This window comes from Pseudophryne corroboree, chromosome 9 (genome assembly GCF_028390025.1).
Source record: "Pseudophryne corroboree isolate aPseCor3 chromosome 9, aPseCor3.hap2, whole genome shotgun sequence".
Classification (NCBI taxonomy): domain Eukaryota; kingdom Metazoa; phylum Chordata; class Amphibia; order Anura; family Myobatrachidae; genus Pseudophryne; species Pseudophryne corroboree.
The window spans coordinates 108,554,512-108,579,083 of record NC_086452.1 but is presented as its reverse complement, the minus strand read 5'-3'; the positions used below and the strand labels follow the sequence as shown (position 1 = coordinate 108,579,083).

Here is a 24,572-nt window from a genome sequence, read left to right as displayed (position 1 = left end):
TGGAGGATTCCAATTCCTTCAGCTGTTCGTTTGTTCAACTCTGCATTTAACCCATTCATCACCTTGCCATCTACTACAGTTTCACAGTGATCTCCGGAACCCGCAAGTAACCCAATTCAGTACTTTTTCTATGTTGTCATTACAAGGATAATTCTTCACAGTCTCTCAGTTAACTCTTAAAACTCCATTGCAAATTCTTACAGTTAATTCTCCATGTCTGCATTAACCAGTTAAACACAATCTGCAGTTCAGCATCAAAGCCTGTTTATATTTGGACAATTCAACATTTATTCTTCAGCTTGTTTTTGCATATGTTTCCATGAACATTTCTTTTATTTATTTCTGAGTTTTCTCTTGCATTTTATTTCTGTCATTCCTGCAATACTTCAGTATAATGATGATTAACAACTAGTCATTTAACTCCTTACCGAATTGTTACTTTAATAAATATATGAAACGGAACTTCCTTCGTCCTCCCTGTTTTCTTCATACCCCAGCACCTACACCTGAGGTTGGTTCCAGGTTAACGGATTCACAAAAACACCCGGACCTGACACAATCCCCATGAGATAAAATTTCTCGCTGTGCCCTGTGCCCGGTCCCGTGTGCGCTGCACGGGATTCTGGAACTGACATCACAATGACGTCTCCCACGAACGTACGTTTCACCCAGATAGGGGCTTGGTCACCATGGAGCCTTATTTACATTGCCTGTGCAACTGCAGTTATCTTAATACCTGGGAATTACTAATGTTCGATTTTGGGTGATTTTGCTTTATATTTACATTCAATTTTGCATTTGGAGATTTACTAAACTCAAAATGGAATGTAAAATCGAATATAAAACCAAATCCCACTCAAAATGGAATAATGGAAAAACATTTGTACTTTCACATAGATGAACATAGTATCCACTGATTTACTAACATTCAAATTGAAAATCGAAGACAAAATTGAACTGCAATCCCCAAAATAATAGACTAATAACAGACAGACAATTTTAGCTTCTAGACAACATTCTATTCTCTAAATCTTCATTATGAAGCCTATAAATGTAGAGATGATGGACGCTATGCTGATATTTGTGCAACGCACATGCGCCAAATCTAATAGCGATGCCACTTGCAGTATTTATCTTTATGAAAAGTGATTGACAGTCAGGCACTGTTTGTGAGCGTTGATGAGGGAGTAGTAGCAAAAACTCAGGTGTGTTGCAGTCATGTTTGGGGCATGTCACTGGGTGCACCAGCAAATCCATACTCAAGCAGTGTGTCTCTGTTCAGGATACCATACTCTGTGGCTGTTCACTTAATTGAGCTGCCGATTATCGAAGGATCTGCATGTGCGCTGGGAATGTATACACAGTTGCTGTACCTTTGGGATTGCTTCGTTGGGCGTCTCTGTACTTTTCAGGGCTGCTGTTTAAAAAATAAATAAAAATTTTGCACATCCTCAACATGCACAATCGCAGCTGCAATCACCATAGCATGTCAATGAATCAGGCCAGATATTAATAATACTGTAAAGGTTCTATATGACAGATCCAAATTACATAATTTTAGACTGTTATCAATTTTAAAATAAATCAAGAAACACTTAATATTCTGCGCACATCTCTAATAAAATGGACCCAAACATGTGGTTCCCTGTGGCAGTAGGAATTATGGGTCTCATTCAGAGATGGATGCAGTGTGATTTTGCGTCTTTGGATTCCTTGCCCCCAAATGGTGACAGGCTGCAGCTTAGGGGGCACTGTGTGCGATTATGCAGAACAAGTCCTGTGCATGTGCCCCACCATCAGTGATGTGTGCAAACCAGAATTAGAGAAATCACAGCATCTTCTTGCATGTGATATATTTGGAATAAAGAGGACTTTTTTCTATTTATTTTGCATTTGATTTTATAGGGGATTTTGAAATGGATATCCTAAACTGAACACAAAATCAATAGTCATAATCGCACAACATCAAATTTGATTTAGAAATTGAATGCAAAATCGAATATTAGTAAATGTGGGATTTGATGAGTGAAAAAGAAGATTTGAATCGAACATAAAATCAAATCCTATAGATTTGTAAGCTTGCAAGCAGGGCCTTCCTACCTCTATGGCTAGGTACACACTGTCCGATGTGCACCCGATATATTGTACGAGCCACCGGCTCATACGGTATATCAGTACCATCGGACAATGTGTACGGGTGATCTCGTATACGATGTGCGGTCCCGCGGATCGTATACGACGTCACATATCTTTTGTTCTGCACTTGAGAGCAAAAGATATGTGACTGCCAGTAGCGGATCTTGCCACGGGCAAGCAGGACTTTTGCCCGGGGCGCCACCTTCCGGAGGGCGCTGGCAAGATCCGCCACTGTAATGGGTTGGGGTTTTGGAATCCGCACTGGATCAGATTGTCAATAATGTAATGACAATTTGTAAATAATTTTTATCTGCCGTTCAGGGCAGAGATCATAGTAATGACCAATATAAAACTACCTTACTTTGCCTGACTGGCTTTAGTGGGTAGTATGGGGTTGGCGGTGCTCCCGGAAATAAGTTCAGAACAAACTTGTGGGGTTTATTTTGCAAAGAGGCAAAAAGAGACTGTTTTAGTGTCTTTCTGGGGCACACTTTTGTTAAATTATATTGTGAATATGGATAAAATGATGTTGCAATCTAATTATGAAGCTAAAACATAACTTTTATTCCAAATCAGACGATAAAAATGGGGGGAGACAAACAACATAAATAAATAATGCTGTGTGTATCAGCAAGATGAATAAAAAAAGTATTAAATCACAATGTGACGATATGTGACTCACTACATGTAAAGTAGGTGGCAGATGATTTGTCCACACACCCACTGGAAATAAGCGAGTATTGATGTTTGAATTTAATCAGAGCGAAAATTTGGTAGATCCTGTATTCTCTATGGATTTATGAATTTTTATACTTGAGTATATTCATGTGAGAGAAACAGGAAAAACCGGCTTTAACGACTCCGGACTCCTACTGATGGATAACACTGATAATAATACTGCAAGGCCTAATAGAAATAAGGTTACTGGTAAATGAAGGATATATACACGAAGGGTATGTTCCTTGGTACTACAGTACCTGGTATTTCCAGAGGGTCACCCTTTCTGGTACTAACCAGGCCCAATGCTGCTTGGCTTCCAAGATCAGACGAGATCGGGCATGTCCAGCATGGTATGACTGTAGATAGCTAGGTATATACCTATCTATGTGTGGAAAAGCCAGTTACTTGTTAGGTTAGGACTGGTCTGAGAAGGTATTAGAAAAATTACAACCAGTTGCTTGAAGGTTTCTGGGAGTTGTGTCCCAGTAATTGGGTGAAAAAACGGTAATGAATGAAAATGGGTGCAAAAGGAATATTTGCATATATACACTATCAAAATTGTGCGTGGGACAATCCGTATCCTGATAATGGCACTGGTGCCGAGTATATGAGTAATATCAGATATTCAATTATTTGCCATAGCTGTAGCATTCAAATATTCAAGGAGGACAGAGCAAATTCTTCCTGCTCGCTGTCTACCACAACTTAGTTGAGGTGATATCTGTAAATGAATGAGAATTTCCCTACTGGCAAAACAAGGAATGGACTGTGCCAATAGAGCAGGAAAGGGTATACATATATATATATATATATATATATATATGTGCGCACATTAGAGTAATACTATTAGTGTATCGGTCTGAATTACTTGGTGAAATGATAATCTGGTAATTAAAAGGGTACGTCAGTTGGCATTTAAACAGATTCAAAAATTGGGTAAGCAAGTTGCTAAATACCTTGCAGAAATACCACGTGTTGTCACATAAAAAACAATATTTCTCATAAAGTCCAGCAGACACACACAAGACCACAGTGTAATTATTGAACTGTCTGTTGTAAAAAAAGGGGAATTATTTTACATTTACAAGACCATATTTGTCATGATTTGTTCAATACAGACAATGTGTCTGAATCCTCTGCAAATTAGTTCAGATTCTCGTGAACAATGTCCTGACTTAGCTATTTAGTCAGTGTTAGAAAATTGTACACGAGTTACCTTCTGATTGATTGCCTCTCTAAATTGAAAATATCTGGTCTCTATAAAGGAAAGCTGGAGAGACAGCCAACAGTGGTTGTTAGGTCAGGGCTTGTTGCTATGGCAACCTCTCCTGTCCATGCCGTATGCACGGAGTGGAGATTGCTCATCCCCTGCAATATACAGAGGTGCAGAGGGATGAGGTGCCTGGGGGAGAGCCTGCCACCCGTTGCAGAGGATGATGTGTGGTACTTGCGGTTGCTGTGGACGAGTCCGCCCGCCGGAGCTCCGTGACGGGGATACCGGAAGTCGAGGGCCGGACCGGAAGTGACGCGCGTTTCGCTGGGAGGAGCTTGTTCACCTGATCGTCTGATCGGTGAGCCCTCCATGCGTGCCTTTTGAGTAATACTTGAGCCTATCAAGTTGTAGCAGGGCGTGGTCAGCAAGTGCTAATGATGTTATGTAGGGGATGCCCGGAGATTGTGATTGACAGGTCGTGTGACCAGTCAGCGATAGATGCCGTGGATTAATACAATACTTAATACAACAATGATTGTTGAAATGAACAGAACGTTAATAAAGGAGGATAGGAGTGTGAGAACAATGGGGTACTTTATCTTATTGCTGGCCTGCTCGTCTGAATTCAGCAGAATTGGGTCGGAGGACCCATATGCTGCTGGAATGAATAATTGCATTTAAAAATAAGGATAAGGTGACACGTCATTCTGATGACAAGGTGGGCGGGTGCTGCATACGATAGGGTGGGTGGTGCCAAGTGAGTGTGATTGACTGGTGGGGAATCAATGGCTGGGAAAGCCAGGAAAAGTATAAGGAGAGGATTGAACTAATAAAGGTGATGGTGATAGTGATGCCTTCATGTTAGTGTAATGATAAGGGGAGAAAGAGAAATGGGAGAGAGGGAAGGGAGGGTAGAGAAGGGAGGGTTATGGGGGAAGGCAGGTAGGTGGAGGTGGGGGATGAAAGGTGGGAAAGGGGGGAGGGAAGGGGGGGGGGAGGGGGAAGGGACAGGAGGTGTTAGTGGGGAAGGTGTAGTGTTAGTAGTGCTGGAAGAGTGTGCTGGTTGGAAATGATTTGTGGCTGTGTGAGCTATAAATTAAAATGAGGGTGGAGGAGATGGGGAGAGGGGGGGGGGGGTTTGGGAGGTGAGGGGAGGTAAGGAGGATGAAGGAAAAGGGTGAGTGGAATATGGGGAAAAGGGAATAAAGGTTGTACTATGGATTAAGTGTCCTTGCTTGAGTTATTCCAGAAAGATGCTGTAGTTGATGTATTCATTGAGGCCATTGGGGGCCACTGTTCCAAGTTTGAATGTCCACTCACTTTCTTTCTTCAGTAGGGCTCTTGTGATGTTACCGCCCCTGATGCCTAATCTAATTTGTTGAAGGCCAAAAACTTTGAGATCCTTGGGTGAGCCAGCATGGTATTGCAGAAAATGTTTTGCCACCGTGGATAATTGTTTAAATTTTTGTTGATCAGTTCTAGCATTTCTGACAGACCCGATATGTTCGAGAGCCCTTTGTTTGAGCATACGGGTAGTCATGCCCACATATTTTTTATCACAAGGGCAAGTAAGACAGTAAACCATGTTGGTGCTTTTACAGTTAAAGTAATTCAGAATTTGTATCTTATTGTTGAATTTATCAACTACCTCTGAGGTTCTGGAGATATGGGAACAGGCCTTACATTCTCCACATGGGTAAGTACCTGAGATGATTGGGTTGCCCACCGGTTTTGATGTATAGTGACTCTGGACCAACTGGTCTGCCAGGTTGGGCGAGCGTTTCCAGCTCATGTCTATCGTGTCATTGAGTCTGGTTGCTAAGTCACTATCTGATAGTAATACCGGCCAATGTTGTTGAAGGATCCCTTTAATGTCTCTCCATTCCTCACAGAATGTACCTACAAATCTCAAAAGTTTGTCTTCTTTATTTGGGGACTTTTGATGGAAAATGAAAGACTCTCTCGGAATTTCTTGAACAGATTTTTATGATCTTTTGATAAGTCTTGAACTGTATCCCCGTTCTTTGAGTCTCTTAGTGAGGTCTTTGCATCTTTCAAGATAAATTTCTTTGCTTGAGCAGTTCCTTTTTAGTCGAAGGAATTCCCCTTTAGGAATGTTTTGAATGGTGGGCGGAAAATGAGAACTTTGTTGGTGTAGGAGAGTATTGGTGGCGGTTTTCTTCCTGTATAATTCTGTGGCTAATAAGTTGTCACTTCCCCTGTAGATCCTCAAGTCAAGGAAAGAAATACTTTCCCTACTTTGTTCACAAGTGAATCTGAGATCAAGGTTGTTGTTATTCAAAAATGCTAGAAATTGTGACAAATCATCTTGTGACCCCTCCCAAATCATTAGAATATCATAAATATAACGTGTCCAGAGGATGATATGTTGAGTGAAATGGTCTTGATCTTCGTGAAAGACGACTTCATGCTCCCACCAACCCAGGAAGAGGTTAGCATAGGTGGGGGCACAAGCCGCCCCCATAGCTGTCCCCCTTTCCTGGGTGTAGAAGAGATTGTTAAACGTAAAATAATTTCTACGTAAGGTGAAATCTAGAAGAGTCAGGAGAAATTCGTGAAAGTCGTCCAAAGATCCGCCACTGTGCAGTGTGCCCCCCAGCACTGCCCCCCCCACTGTGAGAAGGGAACCAGACGCTACGCGTCTAGTTTCCCTTTGTGGCGCTGGTCCCCCCCGCTGTGAAGGGAATCAGACACTAAGCGTCTAGTTTCCCTTCATGGAGAGGACCTTTGCTGTGCGCTGCGCGATGATGTCATCGCGCACTGCACAGCATTGTGGCACAGACACTAGGGGTCATAATTGACCTGTAGTGCCTATGCTGTGCTATGGGAGAGACGTCATGACTGACGTCTCTCCCATAGATCCGAGGAGAAGAGCGGCACCGGCGGAGGTCTGCAGGTCTGGAATCAGGAGCGGGGATAGTAAGTATACTTTGTTTGTTTGTTTTTTTATTTCCTTTCAGCGGCGCTACAAATGGGGGCGTAACTGACCACGCCCGTATTAAGCCACGCCCCTATCTTTTGCCCGGGGCGCCACAAGGGCAAGAACCGGCCCTGGTGACTGCCCTTCATGCTCCAGGATGTGGGCGGATGTGGTCACAGCGATACATCATACAGTGTGTATGCACTTACGATGTATTTTGTCACATCTGCCCGACATCCTGTAGTGTGTATCCAGCCTATGTCTGTCTGTTTTTGCCCAATTTTGTTCTATTACTGTTGTTTAATTGTAAAGCACAAAGCAATATGCTGCGCTATATAAGAAACTGTTACTAAATAATAAAAACATAAAATCCAAAATAGAGCATTGGGTGTGCTGCCTTCAATTTATCTGTTTCGGTGTATTTTATATTCATTCTCTGCATATGTCTGCCATCTAGTGGCTCTTTATGATTATTACTATGAATTGAAGCCATTTCTTATAACTGTGTACTTGGGTCCCTATTTTAAATTGCACTACAATTTTTGTCTGAAAATGTAATCAAGTTTTTATTGGGGACCTGAGCAAAAGCTATAGTTAATCTACTTTGAACATATATAAGTTTGTTGATAAGGCAGATAAACCTATGTCATACAAGCAATCCTCTTACTCAGCCAAAATTGACAAACACAAATCCACATCTCATAAGTCAACTCCACATTCACCTATAAGGTCTCTCTCATGTCATATAAAAAATACATCATAAATAAAATTAGCGAAGCTGAGAATTCAAGCTAACAATCGCAGACGGGAAGAAGCTATTCCTCAACCTGCTAGTTCGACATCCTAAACACCTATAACGTCTCCCTGAGGGAAAGAAACACATTACATGGGTGACTCCCATCTCCATCTTATTTGCCTTCGACAGACTCCTTGCAGTATAGAGGAATAGAGAGGTGATATCCCTGAAACATCAAATACTTTTCTGCCTGCTGTGACATCTGAATAGATTTTAGATTCTATAATGGGTCTAATGTTTTAAGGACTTACAGACGTGTTTAGAGGTGGTCCTTGTGCGTATAGATTCCCATTAGTCCTGTATCATGGCCCTAGAAAGTAGAACTACAGTAGTGTTTAGAGATGTGCAGGTTCCATTTTCTGAAGACCCAACCCACCCGAATTTGCCTTTTCTGAGTGTACTCAAGCACCATCTTGGGTTTTCCCACCAGGCTCGGATTTCAAAATGAGGTAAAATATCATCTTCCCAGCATCAGATCTCACATGATTTTTATAAAAGTCCCTCTCTCAGTGATTCGGGTGCTGAAGGGTTGGGGTGTGAGGCTGTGGGCTGCAGCACTGTGACTGTGTTAGTGAAGGCCTGGGTGCTGCAGCAGTACTGTGGCACTACTGTGACTGTGCCAAACTATGAAGGGCTGTGTGATTCAGCACTGCTGTGGCTGTCAGTTAAGGGCTGTGGGCTGCAGCACTGTGTGGAACTATGTTGTGTGTCCAGTGCAGGCACAGTGTTAAAAATAAATAAGTAAAATAACGCTGTTAAAAAATAACGTTCTTCGGGTGCCAATGTGCCACCATTACTATAAAGAAGTGCTGTGAGTTGCAATGTGTAAAAAACATAAAACACCTGTGTTGTTTTACATCTAGTAGAGTTCTCATCTTTAAAACAGACAAATCAGTGCTGAAAAAAGAGATGAACACTAAGGCTGAAGAACAAACTGTTCACAAATGATCTGAGGGGTGTTTAGGGGTGTCCATATTAGCTATGAGTAAGCCTGACATTTCTAACACTGTACTCATATGAGGTCTTGCCTTCCTCCATACTTGACTGACATCCATGTAGTCTCATCTGCCAGGTCCACTTCCGCTTTACACCAGATCACATTTTCAGAGTTGGGCCTTGGAATTGCAGGCTTGTGGTCAGCAGCGCATCCCTGGTGGTCAGTGATCCTCGACCTTCCAACTTCACATCGAGCATTGGCAAACCTTTTCTGACCTTGCAGTACCTGTATAGTTTATTGCAAAGTCCTCTTTGTCACTGGTGCTGCAGTTCGCATTTTGGTCTTGAGGGCCTCAATTAACTCATCGGGACAGTTCTGTAGTACAGTACATTCAGCCCTAGGATCACCGGAGGTAAATGCTTGTTCTGTACAGTGGTAACAAGGCACCCTTGTCATGGAGTTCTGTTCTTCCAACTCCCAAATTGGCCTCTTAGTAGCCTCAATGTACTTATCTGTTGGATGTTGCTAGTTAGTAAGTGCAGCCAGGTGATGACTTTTTGCTCTTTCCAATGGCGCAGGAACTTAGACAGTCATATCTTCATCACCTGGGAGCCCGTGTCAAACATTACAGGCAGTTCTATTCCATTTGTCCGGATCTTTAGATAATGACACTCTCCTAAATACAGAAGCCACTGCTCCTGTGAAGATGGATCCCTTGCCTCAGGATCTCAATGTTTAAATGCTCACTTTGTTGACAGTTTGGTTCATTGTGTTCACTCTGCTTACACCGCTGACATATGGGCCTCCCTTGAACATCAAACTGGTCAGTTGGATGCTTCCAGTCTCCCAGGGAACATCCCATTGGGAACAACTTCTTCCCCTATTATCAATGCATCATTCTCTGTGTCTGGTCCTGGCTTGCTCTTGCCTGAAGTTTCTCCATTCTCTTGACTTTTTAGTGAGACTCTGGGCGAGTTCCGCAATCTTGTTTTTCAGTAACCTGATCAGATCACAACGAGACTGTACCTGCACCTGTTACAGCATCACTACTCTGGGTACCAGGAGGTCTTGCCTCCCTCCATACTTGACTTCACAAGGGCTTCTATTTTCCAAATGTTCCAACTGTGTCTAGCCATACACCTCTGCACTTTTGTTGAGTCCAAGGATCTTCACTACAATCTCTTTGAATTGCAGAAATGTGAAATCTGGATGCTAGAATCTCCACGCCCTTAACTGCATATGCACTGTTTACCCACATGCTCCTTCTATGAAAAGATTAGTCAGCATGTGTCACGATCCGGGTATCTGGACGCCATTTCTTACCCATCAGATGCCTCCTAAGGCTGGCTCAGCGCTCCAGGACCGGATCCCATCTGTTATCCTAATGTTCACATTCCTGCATCCTCTCCTGTCTCTCTGAGACGCTGTCACAGTAACGCCTTATTACATCTGGCATGGCGTCTCCCGCGGCCTCCGCCGCCGTCCCTGAGCTTCTGCATGCAGAGTGTCAGAGTGGCGATTACGTCAGCCGCGGCCTCCGCTGTGTCCGCGTGGTTGGATGTGCACTTGTCAGCCTGGCGTCTCCTGTCTCCAGTGGCCGGCGCCGCCATTACTGTTTTCATTACCACATGGATTACAAACCAAACTTCCCTCCAAGTGTCTGCATGGGCGCAGCCATCTTGGATTCTGTCAGCTGATCATTTCCTCCAATCTGTTGTCAGTATTGATAATCTGCATAATTGCCTAGCCAATCCCTTCCTTGCTGCAGGTATAAATACACTGTGCTGAGCAAGGAAGGCGTCAGTGCTTTGGTTGTCAAACCTAGTTCCTGTTTGTCTCTCTCCTGTGATTGTCTTCCAGGTTCCAGCTCCTGTCTCAAGACTTCCACCATAGAGACCCGCACCAGCATTCCACCTGCGGTGTAGCCTGACTCTCCAATCCATTGTGGATTCATCTGTTTCCAGCTACAACATTACCTGCTTCCAGCTCAGCTTCCAGCAGAGTACAGCTTCCCTTAAAGGGCCGGTGTCCTTTCTACACTTTACCACTCTCCACCGGTATTATTATTTCTCCGCTCTCAAGTTCAACATTTCAGTTCATATTTCATCGCTCCCAAGTTCATTTATTATTTAACTGGTTCCAGCCAGTATCCACTCCGTGCTAACAACAGTCTGGTTCCAGCCAGTATCCACAGCAGCTGTTTTATCTTCAGCAACCCAGCTTTTCCTGGAACACCAGCTGGCACAATCCTGGGTTATCTCCATTGCTACAGTCGGGCCTGGTAAGGACTTTCCATCTAGAAGATCATAAGAACTATCTCACACTACCAGTGCCCTGTGGCTCCTGCCATCCTGTAGTACCCAGGAACTGTATTTATTCTTTGCTGACTTTTACGTTTTCTTTTACTGCTGCTGTGTTGCGGAGTTGTCATAATAAACATCATTGACTTTTATCCAAGTTGTCGTGGTCACGCCTTCGGGCAGTTATTATTCATGTTACTTACATGTCCAGGGGTCTGATACAACCTCCCAGGTTCCGGTACATCTCAGCCCCTACAACTGAGGCTGCCTCCCGTCAGCTCAGGCCCTCAGTTGTGACAGTAAGCACTGACCTAATGAATCCAGCCGGAGACCAGGATCAAGCGGCCAGGCCGATGCAAGAACTGGCAGCCCGACTAGAACATCAGGAGGCTGCACAGGGCCACATCATCCGCTGTCTCCAGGATCTCTCTACTCGGCTGGATGGGATTCAGACAACTCTTCGTGGATCAGGCGCGTCTGGTGCGTCAACCACAGTGACTCCAGCTATAACCCCACCCATCTTACCCATTTCTGCTCCACGTCTTCTTCTTCCAACGCCAGCAAAATTTGACGGATCTCCAAGATTTTGCAGGGGATTTCTCAACCAGTGTGAGATTCAGTTTGAGCTACAACCTGGCAATTTTTTCAGTGACCGTACAAAAATTGCCTACATTATTTCTCTTCTCAGTGGCTCAGCCCTTGATTGGGCATCACCGTTATGGGAGAGGTCCGACACCCTGCTATCTTCCTACACTGCCTTCGTGTCAACATTCAGGCGCATCTTCGACGAGCCAGGCCGGGTAACCTCAGCTTCATCCGAGATTCTCCGTTTACGCCAGGGGTCACGTACTGTAGGACAATATCTGATACAGTTCCAGATCCTGGCATCCGAACTGGCATGGAACGACGAGGCCCTGTATGCTGCATTCTGGCATGGCTTATCTGAGCGTATTAAAGATGAGTTAGCTACCAGAGACTTACCTTCTAAGTTAGATGAGCTAATCTCACTCTGCACGAAAGTTGATTTACGTTTCAGAGAGAGAGCAACTGAGCGTGGAAGATCATCTGCTCCAAAATCTTCTGCTCCTCCTCCTCGTCAACTGTCACCATCTAAAGATGAGCCCATGCAACTTGGCCGTTCCCGTTTAACTCCTGCTGAGCGCCGAAGACGTCTCTGCGAGTTTCTCTGTCTCTATTGTGCAGCTCCGTCTCACACCATTAATGCCTGTCCCAAACGTCCGGGAAACTCCAAATCCTAGCTCGCCAAGGAGAGGGCCGGCTAGGAGTAATGATCTCCTCTCCATCTCCTCAAGATTGTAATCTCCCAGTCTCGCTTCAAGTTGCTCAACGTTATCGGAACGTCATTGCCCTCCTTGATTCCGGAGCAGCTGGGAACTTTATTACCGAAGCCTATGTTAAACGGTGGTCCCTACCCACCGAGAGACTTCCTTCGTCCATTTCTTTAACTGCCGTGGATGGCAGCAAAATTTTTGATGCAGTCATTTCTTTAAGGACTCTACCAGTTCGTCTGAGAGTGGGAGTTCTTCATTCCAAACTTATTTCTTTTTTAGTGATTCCAAGAGCCACACATCCTGTGGTCCTGGGCCTTCCATGGCTCCGTCTTCACAATCCTACAATTGATTGGACGACTACGCAAATCCTGGCATGGGGTTCCTCCTGTGCTGAGACATGTTTGTTTAAAGTATTGCCTGTCTGTTCTTCCTCCCCCAGGTCGTCTGATGTTCCACCTCCTCCATATCAAGATTTCACGGATGTGTTCAGTAAAGCTTCTGCTGATATCCTTCCTCCTCATAGAGAATGGGACTGTCCGATTGATCTCGTTCCAGGGAAGGTTCCACCTCGAGGCCGAACTTATCCGTTGTCTCTGCCTGAGACGCATTCTATGGAGGAATATATTAAAGAGAACCTAGCAAAGGGGTTCATTCGACCTTCTTCTTCTCCAGCCGGCGCAGGCTTCTTTTTTGTAAAAAAGAAAGATGGTGGTCTGCGGCCGTGCATCGACTACAGAGGTTTGAACGACATTACCATCAAGAACCGTTATCCTTTACCCCTGATTACTGAGCTCTTTGACAGAGTTAGCGGAGCTACCATCTTTACAAAGCTGGACTTGCGAGGTGCATACAATCTCATCCGGATCCGTGAGGGTGACGAGTGGAAGACCGCCTTTAACACCCGTGACGGACATTATGAGTACCTCGTCATGCCCTTCGGATTGAGCAATGCTCCAGCTGTCTTCCAGCATTTTGTCAATGAGATCTTCAGAGACATTCTATATCGTCATGTCGTGGTCTATCTAGACGATATCCTCATTTTTGCCAACGATTTAGAGGAACATCGTTTTTGGGTTAAAGAGGTTCTGTCCCGTCTCCGTGTCAATCATCTCTATTGCAAATTAGAAAAATGCGTCTTTGAAGTCAAGTCCATTCCGTTTCTAGGGTACATTGTGTCCGGTTCCGGACTAGAGATGGATCCTGAGAAACTACAAGCAATCCAAAATTGGCCGGTACCCTTAACCCTCAAAGGGGTCCAGAGGTTCTTAGGGTTCGCCAACTATTACCGAAAGTTTATACGAGACTTTTCCACCATTGTGGCGCCTATTACTGCTTTCACTAAGAAGGGTGCTAACCCGTCCAAGTGGTCTGAAGAAGCCATGCAAGCATTTCATCTTTTAAAACAAAGGTTCATCTCTGCGCCTGTTCTGAAACAGCCTGACATCGACTCTCCTTTCATCTTAGAGGTGGATGCCTCCTCCTTTGGAGTAGGAGCGGTGTTATCTCAGAGGGCTAAAGATGGCCATTTACACCCTTGCAGTTTCTTCTCCCGGAAGTTCTCCCCAGCTGAGCGCAACTTTGCCATTGGCGACCAGGAGTTGCTAGCCATCAAGCTCGCTCTAGAAGAGTGGAGGTATCTGTTGGAGGGAGCTTCTCATTCAATCACCATACTTACAGACCACAAGAACCTTTTATGCCTGAAGGGCGCACAATGTCTCAACCCTCGTCAGGCCAGATGGGCACTTTTCTTTTCCAGGTTCGACTTTAAACTCCAGTTCTGTCCGGGCTCTCAGAATCGCAAGGCCGATGCCCTTTCCCGCTCATGGGAGCAAGAAAATGAGTCAGAGTCTTCAGACAAGCATCCTATTATAAATCCGTTGGCATTCTCCACAGTAGGGATGGACTCTACGCCCCCATCAGGGAAAAGTTTTGTGAAGCCGATGCTAAGGAAGAAGCTCATGCATTGGGCTCATGCTTCCCGTTTTGCCGGACATACAGGTATCCAAAAAACCCTGGAGTTTATCTCTAGGTCCTATTGGTGGCCAACTCTGAAAAAGGACGTCTTGGAGTTTATTGCATCTTGCCCAAAGTGTGCCCAACATAAAGTATCCCGCCAGTCGCCTGCGGGGCAACTGGTTCCACTATCCGTTCCCCGTCGACCATGGACCCACTTGTCGATGGATTTCATTACAGACTTACCCATGTGCAACAAGTTCAATACCATCTGGGTGGTAGTTGACCGGTTCACCAAGATGGCACACTTCATTCCTCTCACCGGTCTTCCGTCAGCTTCCAAGTTGGCTCAAGTATTCATACAAGAGATCTTCCGACTCCACGGTCTTCCTGAAGAAATTATCTCAGATCGAGGAGTTCAATTCACAGCCAAATTCTGGCGAAGTTTATGTCAAGTCCTCCAAGTCAAGCTAAAGTTTTCCACGGCTTACCATCCTCAGACCAATGGTCAAACCGAGAGGGTGAATCAGGACTTGGAGGCCTTCCTCCGCATCTATGTGTCCTCCTCTCAAGATGACTGGGTTCAATTACTTCCCTGGGCCGAGTTCTGTCATAACAACCAGTATCATTCTTCATCTGCTTCAACACCATTCTTCACTAACTTTGGTTTCCACCCTAAAGTCCCTGAGTTCCAACCGCTTCCAGCAACTTCTGTTCCCGCAGTGGATATCACCTTGCATCAGTTTGCCAATATCTGGAAGAGCGTACGATCAGCTCTGCTCAAGGCATCGTTCAGGTACAAGAAGTTTGCGGATAAGAAGCGTCGAGCAGTTCCTGCTCTCAAGGTGGGTGATCGGGTATGGTTATCCACGAAGAATTTGAGGTTAAGAGTTCCCAGTATGAAGTTTGCACCTCGCTATATCGGTCCTTTCAAGATTGAACAAGTCATCAATCCTGTTGCTTACAGACTCCAGTTGCCTCCCTTCTTAAAAATACCCAGGACATTCCATGTTTCCCTGTTGAAACCGCTGATCTTGAATCGGTTTCATTCCTCACTTCCTCCAACTCCGAAAGTCCAAACTCAACGAGGTGTTGAGTATGAAGTGGCCAAGATCCTGGATTCACGTCACCGTTACGGTCAACTACAGTATCTTATTGACTGGAAGGGTTACGGCCCTGAGGAACGTTCATGGACCAATGCTTCTGATGTCCATGCTCCTGCCTTGGTCCGGAGATTCCATTCCAAGTTTCCTCAAAAGCCAAAGAAGTGTCCTGGGGCCACTCCTAAAGGGGGGGGGGGGGGTGCTGTCACGATCCGGGTATCTGGACGCCATTTCTTACCCATCAGATGCCTCCTAAGGCTGGCTCAGCGCTCCAGGACCGGATCCCATCTGTTATCCTAATGTTCACATTCCTGCATCCTCTCCTGTCTCTCTGAGACGCTGTCACAGTAACGCCTTATTACATCTGGCATGGCGTCTCCCGCGGCCTCCGCCGCCGTCCCTGAGCTTCTGCATGCAGAGTGTCAGAGTGGCGATTACGTCAGCCGCGGCCTCCGCTGTGTCCGCGTGGTTGGATGTGCACTTGTCAGCCTGGCGTCTCCTGTCTCCAGTGGCCGGCGCCGCCATTACTGTTTTCATTACCACATGGATTACAAACCAAACTTCCCTCCAAGTGTCTGCATGGGCGCAGCCATCTTGGATTCTGTCAGCTGATCATTTCCTCCAATCTGTTGTCAGTATTGATAATCTGCATAATTGCCTAGCCAATCCCTTCCTTGCTGCAGGTATAAATACACTGTGCCTGAGCAAGGAAGGCGTCAGTGCTTTGGTTGTCAAACCTAGTTCCTGTTTGTCTCTCTCCTGTGATTGTCTTCCAGGTTCCAGCTCCTGTCTCAAGACTTCCACCATAGAGACCCGCACCAGCATTCCACCTGCGGTGTAGCCTGACTCTCCAATCCATTGTGGATTCATCTGTTTCCAGCTACAACATTACCTGCTTCCAGCTCAGCTTCCAGCAGAGTACAGCTTCCCTTAAAGGGCCGGTGTCCTTTCTACACTTTACCACTCTCCACCGGTATTATTATTTCTCCGCTCTCAAGTTCTACATTTCAGTTCATATTTCATCGCTCCCAAGTTCATTTATTATTTAACTGGTTCCAGCCAGTATCCACTCCGTGCTAACAACAGTCTGGTTCCAGCCAGTATCCACAGCAGCTGTTTTATCTTCAGCAACCCAGCTTTTCCTGGAACACCAGCTGGCACAATCCTGGGTTATCTCCATTGCTACAGTCGGGCCTGGTAAGGACTTTCCATCTAGAAGATCATAAGAACTATCTCACACTACCAGTGCCCTGTGGCTCCTGCCATCCTGTAGTACCCAGGAACTGTATTTATTCTTTGCTGACTTTTACGTTTTCTTTTACTGCTGCTGTGTTGCGGAGTTGTCATAATAAACATCATTGACTTTTATCCAAGTTGTCGTGGTCACGCCTTCGGGCAGTTATTATTCATGTTACTTACATGTCCAGGGGTCTGATACAACCTCCCAGGTTCCGGTACATCTCAGCCCCTACAACTGAGGCTGCCTCCCGTCAGCTCAGGCCCTCAGTTGTGACAGCATGTAGTCCACTTGTTGCATTTCATGAGGATACAGTTGCTGAATCGCTGTAACTGACTCTTGTAGGACTATGGGCTTGTTGCTTTCTTGCATAAAATAGACTTTTTAATTCAGAAACAGTTCGTGAGTAGAAGATGTTGACTAGTTCTCAAAGATTACTTTGACGGTCCTCACAGACTGTTGGGCCACAATGTAACTTCTCACAAGACAGTGCCTTTTAACTATCCAATAAGGATTTGCACCTTCTGAACTGAGTAGGTATAACCTAAACATGGACTGTAGCTTGTATTTGAACTCCTTGAACATGCTGGTACCTGGTGGATGTGCATCTCCCTGGTAAGTAGGTAACCATGGTGCTCAAATTAGTATGACATGGTTATCGGTGAGATGGTTGATGTGGGTGAAGGTGCTTGGCCAGACACTTCTCTATGGTCTAAACTTGCTTTGGTAATCTGGAGTTCCTGTCATGACACTCTTGCAGTTCCATGGTTGACACTGTTCTTGGATGTAAAGTGTGATAACCATAATGGTGGGTGTTAGTGTGTGATGTGGATCATACTTGGTTTCTGATGGCGCTTACTGTCACTGCACAGCAGAGGAACAGAGAACCCTCAAATCTCAAATACAAGTAGGACACCAGAAAATAAAGTGACATTTGAATTTATTGATCTGGAACACTTTGTCGCTAGAAATATGTTCAAACATAAAGGGTTCAATAACAAGTGCAATGCAAAATGATATTTCAATTGTGGAAACAAATGTGGGTAACAATTACTCTAACACTGTAGTACTCTGAACTCTGTTGTCCCATTTGGTGGATGAAATTCTACCAATGCAATCATTCACACCCAGGCTTGTACTTACAGTCATAAGCAGATTGGCCGTAGGGCCCACCGGGAAGATTCCTGGTAGGCAGACATGTCTGTGGGACCTGTTTTGTGTGTTGTCATGTAGCCCCACCCTTACATGACAGGCAGCCAACAGCAGTCAGGACACTGCATTGTCCTCATTCATTATTTTATTCCATCACTGCAGTACATCAACTCTGCCATCCAGTGATGCTGCCATGGCTACACAGTATGTTATACCTCTTATGCTGCCCATGTTGGGCCACTTTTACAAAATTTTAGAGGATCACTTTTAGTTCCCAATACACCCCTGGTCTGCAACAAAAGACACAAGGAAGGCCGCAATTGCGTACAATTAGGCCCTATGAGGAGGGATCATGCCCCTCAACAGACCCCACCCCCTCATCAGACCGCATCCCCATTGGAGCTGCTTCCATAAATTTCCCAGGCTGGTTTTCCATCCCAATCCACACCTCCTCGCAGTCTTTACTCTCAGAAATATATTATATAATTTGCCTGTGCAACTATGGTTAGCTGATCATTTTTCAATGACTGTAGATCTCTTCAAGGGATACCTCTCAAATTGTTATTGTTTTACAAATCTAGCCACTGTTTTGTTATTTTACACCATTTGTTATGGTATATTTGTATGTCCCATTTTCTGCTGCTTATATTTAAATAATCAGACACTGTAAGTAGGTGTGACCTTTATTTGATCTCTCTCATGGTTACTTTCTACATGTTCTTTGCCTATACAATTGTCGGCCCGTTCTCATGATATTGGGTGAATGGGCGACGATTGGATAGGTAGACAGCTTACAATGCTCCTGCAACTGTAAGGACCGGGAGGTCACATCTCATGTGCTGCACAGCTGACCTCCCGTTCTGATAGAAGAGACACCCCCCCCTTCCCTGTGCTGCTGTTCCTGCCTTACAGGAGGTTACAGGGTCCCATGGCTGGATACACACTGCTCGGTTGATCAGGATTGATTAACCCACGGATCGAACAGGTTTGTACCCAGCTTTATAATGTTATGTAGCTACTAGATATTATTTTTCGATTTCATATCGTCTATTATATCTGTGTGCACCATTCACTACTATGTAAACTTATATATGTAGATAGAGAATCTGGGTGTGCTGCCTTCATCTTATCTGTTCCAGTTTTTTTATATTAATTTTCTGCCTATGTCTGCCATCTAGTGGCTCTTTATGATTATTTTTGTGAATTGTAGCTCTTTCTTATATCTATGTACTTGGGTTTCTTTTCCCTATTTTCAATTGCACTACAGTTTTTATCTAAAAATTTAATTTTCATTGCAGATCACTCATTGGGATTATATCTATGTAATTTGGTTACAGGGGGGTCATGGCTGGATACAAACCATACTTGCCTACCTGACCCTCTCCATGAGGGAGAAAATGCTCTGTTCCTGGACTTTCCTGGTAATGTATGATTGCCATCACCTGTGGTGAGCTAGTTAATTGATAAGAAAGGTGTTTCACCACAGGTGATGGCAATCATACATTACCAGGAAAGTACAGGAACAGAGCATTTTCTCCCTCATGGAGAGGGTCAGGTAGGCAAGTATGATACAAAGTCAAACTGCTCGGCTGATCAGGATCGATTAACCCAGGGATCGAACAGGTGTGTACCCAGCTTTATAATGTTATGTAGCTACTAGCTATTGTTTTTCTATTTCATATCGTCTATTATATCTGTGTGCACCATTCACTACTATGTAAACTTATATATGTAGATAGTGAATCTGGGTGTGCTGCCTTAATCTTATCTGTTCCAGTGTTATTTTATATTCATTTTCTGCCTATGTCTGCCATCTAGTGGCTCTTTATGATTATTATTGTGAATTGTAGCTCTTTCTTATATCTATGTACTTGGGTTTCTTTTCCCCCTTTTCAATTGCACTACAGTTTTTATCTAAAAATTTATTTTTTATTGCAGATCACTCATTGGGATTATGGGGGTAATTCCAAGTTGATCGCAGCAGGAAATTTTTTAGCAGTTGGGCAAAACCATGTGCACTGCAGTGGAGGGGGGGGGGGGGCAGATGTAACATGTGCAGAGAGAGTTAGTTTTGGGTGGGGTGTGGTCAAACTGAAATGTAAATTGCAGTGTAAAAATAAAGCAGCCAGTATTTACCCTGCACAGAAACAAAATAATCCACCCAATTCTAACTCTCCCTACACATGTTATATCTGCCCCCCCTGCAGTGCACATGGTTTTGCCCAATTGCTAGCAAACGTTCTGCTGCGATCAACTCAGAATTACCCCCTATATCTATGTAATTTGCTTGCTGTTTAGGGAGACTCCCATTCTAATTAAGGGACCCGAGTAAATGCTATAGTTAATCTCCTTTTCGGCATGTATACGTTTGTTGATAAGGCAGATATACCCATTTCATCCAAGCAATCCTCTTGCTCAAAAATCAACCCCACCTTCACCTATGAGGTCACATACTGCTATGTCCGAAACATCAAAAACTCTTCTGCTTCCTCTGACATCTAAACAGATATTAGATTTTATGAAGTTTTGCTGACTTACATAATTAATTAGAGGCAGTTCTAGCCCATATAGATTCCCATATGTCCAATATCATGGCCCTAGAAACTAGATCTAGTGATAAGAGATGTGTGGGGTGGGTTTTCTGAAAACCGAACCCACCTGAATTTGCCATACCGAGCGGGATTTCCTGCCAGGCTCGCATAACGGCTTTCCGTCGTCGGATTTCTCATGTTGTGGATTCTATAAAAGTCATTCTCTCTGAGATTCGGGTGCCATTTAACACAGAAGACCAGGGGGTTAGAGTGTGGGGCTGTGGACTGCAGCACTGTGACTGTGTCAGTGAATGGCTGAGTGCTGCAGCACTACTGTAGCACTACTGTCACAGTGTCAGAATGTGAATGGTTGTGTGGTGCAGCACTGCTGGGCCTGTCAGAATGTCAGTGAAGTGCTGTGGGTTGCAGCACTGTGAGGCACTGTGTTGTGTGCATTTTGTTACAAAATTAAAATAATGCTATAAAAAAATAATGTGCCTAATTCAGATCTGATCGTAGATGTGCTAAGTTTGCAGTCTGAATTACCCCCAATGTTCATTAAGTGCCAGAGTGTCACCATTACTAGAAAGAAGTGCTGTGAGTCTCAGTGTGTAAAAAAAATAAAAATGAATTGTGTATTGTTCAGGTTCAGTGATTGTGTATTAAAATAATAATGTTTATTAGGTGCCAGGGTTTCACCATTACTAGAAGCGCTGTGAGCAGCAGTGTGTAACAAAAATAAGATATGTGTGTTGTTTAGGTTCAGACATTATGTTGTAAAATAATAACGTTTATTAGGTGCCAGTGTTCCAACATTATTAGAAGCGCTGTAAGTCTTACTGTGTAAAAAAGATGGATATGGATCAGTTGATAGAAGAGCAGGAGCTGCAACGTAGTACTAGAGCTGCAGCTGTTGCCAGTCATGATCAGGGGCGGATTTTCCACTAGACACGTGCCTGTGGGTGACCCCTGCTGGGGACTGCACAGCAGTTCCCCACACCACAAACCAGAGGAGTAGCACAGCAGTCCGCCCCACTGCTCATGGCCGTTCTAAGTGCGGCAGGGCTAGCAGGGCGGATAGTCACCCCACCAGCACTATATCAGCTGCTCGCATCCCCCCCACCAGCCTCCCACTGCTTGCAGCCCTTTCACCCGTCTGCCCTCTTCACGCTGGCCACACCCTTCCCCGCAGCTACTCACTTGTCATTGGAAGAGCCGGAAGCCAAGGGACAGGCGCCGGTGCGGCTGATGGTGAGTGACACACACACACACACACACACACACACACACACACACACACACACACACACACACACACACACACACTCTCACCCTTTCTCACCCTTTCTCACCTGGCACAATGTGTATAATGGGCTACACCTGGTGCAATGTGTATAAGAGGCTCAACCTGGTGCAATGTGTATAAGAGCCTCTACCTGGTGCAATGTGTATAAGCGGCTCTATCTGGTGTAATGTGTATAAGGCAGTGGTTATCAAACTGTGTGCTGTGGTTCCCTGTGGTGCCTCAAGACACTTGCAGGGTGCCCCGGGTTGGTGACAGAGGAACTTCTGCGCGCACTGGTCCTGTTTTAAGTGGGGAAGGGGAGGCACCAAAGGAAATGTTTGCACTAGGCTACAAGGTCTACAATCATCCCTGCCCCTTCCCCTGCATCAGTGGAGTGGCACAGCAGTCCCTCCCCCCTCCCCCATATCAGTGGAGCGGCTTGGCAGTTCCTACCCCACATTAGAGGCGTGACATGACAGTTCCCCCCAACCTCACCGGTTTCAGAACAGCGGCATAGCAGTCCCTGCCCTCCACATTACAGCAGCGGCACAGCATGGCATTCCCTCTTCTGCTGCTGCATCAGAGCAGCAGTGGATGGAGGGCGGATGGATAGGCGTGTCGGGAGCAATGGGAGATTTTGGATGTTTGGCAGCTGATAGCATTGTGCTTTGGGGGGGTTTGGCAGGCAATATCTTTGTGCCTAGGGGTGGCCTGACCATTAAATCCTGCTGGTGCTACTGCTGTTTAATGCACTAGAAGAATGTACATTGCAGAAGCCAGGGCCAAACACAGTTAGGCATCGTCTTCTGTAACCTCATATGATGATGCAACAACTTCTTGCCCTGAGTCTAGTAGAGGTGTCACCTTTAAAACAGACAAATCAGTGCTCAAAAAAAGTAGAACTCTAAGAATGAAGAACAAATCCCTGAGGAAAGTAAAGGGGTATCCACTTTAGCTGTGTGTGAGTCTGACATTTTTGACGTTGTACTCCTTCCACCATTTCTATACCCTCGGAAAATGTGGGGATAACAGTACAAGAAATTAAGGATGATACTGTGGAAGTGCAACAGGATGGAGGGATATTTGTTTATCTGACACTAATGAGGATGTTGATGAGGAGGATGTTGATATTAAGATGATGTTTGTGTCAAAGCATGTCAGACACAAGTGGCAGCAGTTCTTGCTTGTGATAAAAAGAAGGCCATTGTCATGCCTGGGTTTAAGACCAAAAATGTCACCTCTTTTGTGTGGAATTATTTTTACCCAAATCCTGACAACCATTGTCAAAGCCGTCAGTAGCATTTATGAAGCCAAAGTAAGTAGAGGTATGGCCATTAACCATCTAGGAACATCCTCCCATTACTTAATTTGCTCATCATCAACCCCCTCATTAATGACCAGAGGTAGTCCTTCAAAAATTATTAGTTTGTGAGGGCCTAAACAAACCAAGCACTTCAGCCACAAAAGTGTCGCTGAAGTGCTTGGTTTGTTAAACTATATGTCCTTTTTAATATACAACATAAAGATAGGTGGGAGGCAGTTCCATCTTGCACCACATTTCATTATGAACTGTATATTTGTGGGGCATTGATGACTGTATTTTTTGCATAGACAAACACTTTTATTGGTTATTATTCTAATACACTACTAATTTGCAACACATTTTTAAACAGAAGTAACTGCTGTTTGAACAATATTGTGAGCTGTGATCTAAATTGACTAGAAACTACTGGAAATTAATGTTAATGACAATAATATAGGGACAAAATACAAATGACATGATTATAGTGGTTTTTAGCACTTAAAAAATAATATAAAAAAGAATCAAAGGACAAAACATGTGAGGGTGGTTTTGACAAACCGGAAACAAAACCAAAGCACAGAGAGTGGTTTTTGCAAAACCAGAACACATGAGTCTGCACACATCTCTAATTCCAATCAATGTCTGATTTGCTCTCTCATACAACCCATTGCCTTGAGGGTGGTATGCCTGTCATCTTGGCACTACAATCTTCATGACTCTCTGGTGTGTACTGGGGTCAAAGCTATTCTGGACTATTTGCCTATTATTGATCCCGTGCGATATCTGCGCATCGACAATTTCATAGGTTCAGGGTCGGCATCCAATCTTTGTGGCATACTCAGTCAACATTTCTGTTGAATGAGGTCCAGTAAGTTCTGCTGTGCTGGACTCTCTTTTTGCACTTGACTCCAGTCAAATCCCAGCATATCTGATTGAGGGCTGCCTAGTCTTGAATATGCCAATGCAGTATCGGAGGTGAAGATAGGTTGCTTGTTCACTCGATGCTTGAACATGTGAGTTGCAATATCTAATACCCAGTTTTTGTACTCTTCTGCTAGATCAGCAGTGGGTTTGCTGGGATTTGGCATCAGCATTGTCCTTTGCTTTTCCACTTTGATATGTGACAGTGTAGTTGCAAATGGCCTGTCGTAACAACCATCTCTGATTGTGCACTCCCAGTAGTAGGAAAATGTGCCAACCAATTGCTGCCTGTGATGATAACAAGGGAAGTGGCATCCAAGTAGTTCTTACATTTTTCCTTAATGACCTAAATGAAAGTGAGGAGGTCAAGCTGAAAGTGCAGTAATTTGAGTATTTTGCAGGCCTCTGCTGGCATATTCAATGACCCACTAACACCCATCTTGCACTTGGGACAGTGCAGCTCCCAATCCATGGTGACTGGCATCTGCTAATACTTGGAAAGGTTTTTCATAATCAAAGATCAGGGTAGGCCAACAGTGGGGCTTCAATCAGTGACAACTTTAGTTGGTGGAAAGAGTCCTGGTGCTCATCTGTACAGACTACATGGTCATTACTCAGTGTCTCTTGCCCAGACTTTCCACCTAGAAGTTTGTGCAATAGGGCGGCAATTTTTGCAAAGTTCTCCATTAAGCTTCATGAGTAGCTGATAAATCCCAAGAAATCTGTGCTTTGCCAACTGGGAAAACACTCTA

The 24,572-nt window shown here is 44.6% G+C and overlaps 1 pseudogene; it reads right to left on the bottom strand.

The window, feature by feature from the left end:
- Positions 1-3,101: 3,101 nt before the first annotated feature.
- LOC134960506 (5S ribosomal RNA) lies at positions 3,102-3,220 on the bottom strand (annotated as a pseudogene).
- Positions 3,221-24,572: the final 21,352 nt, after the last annotated feature.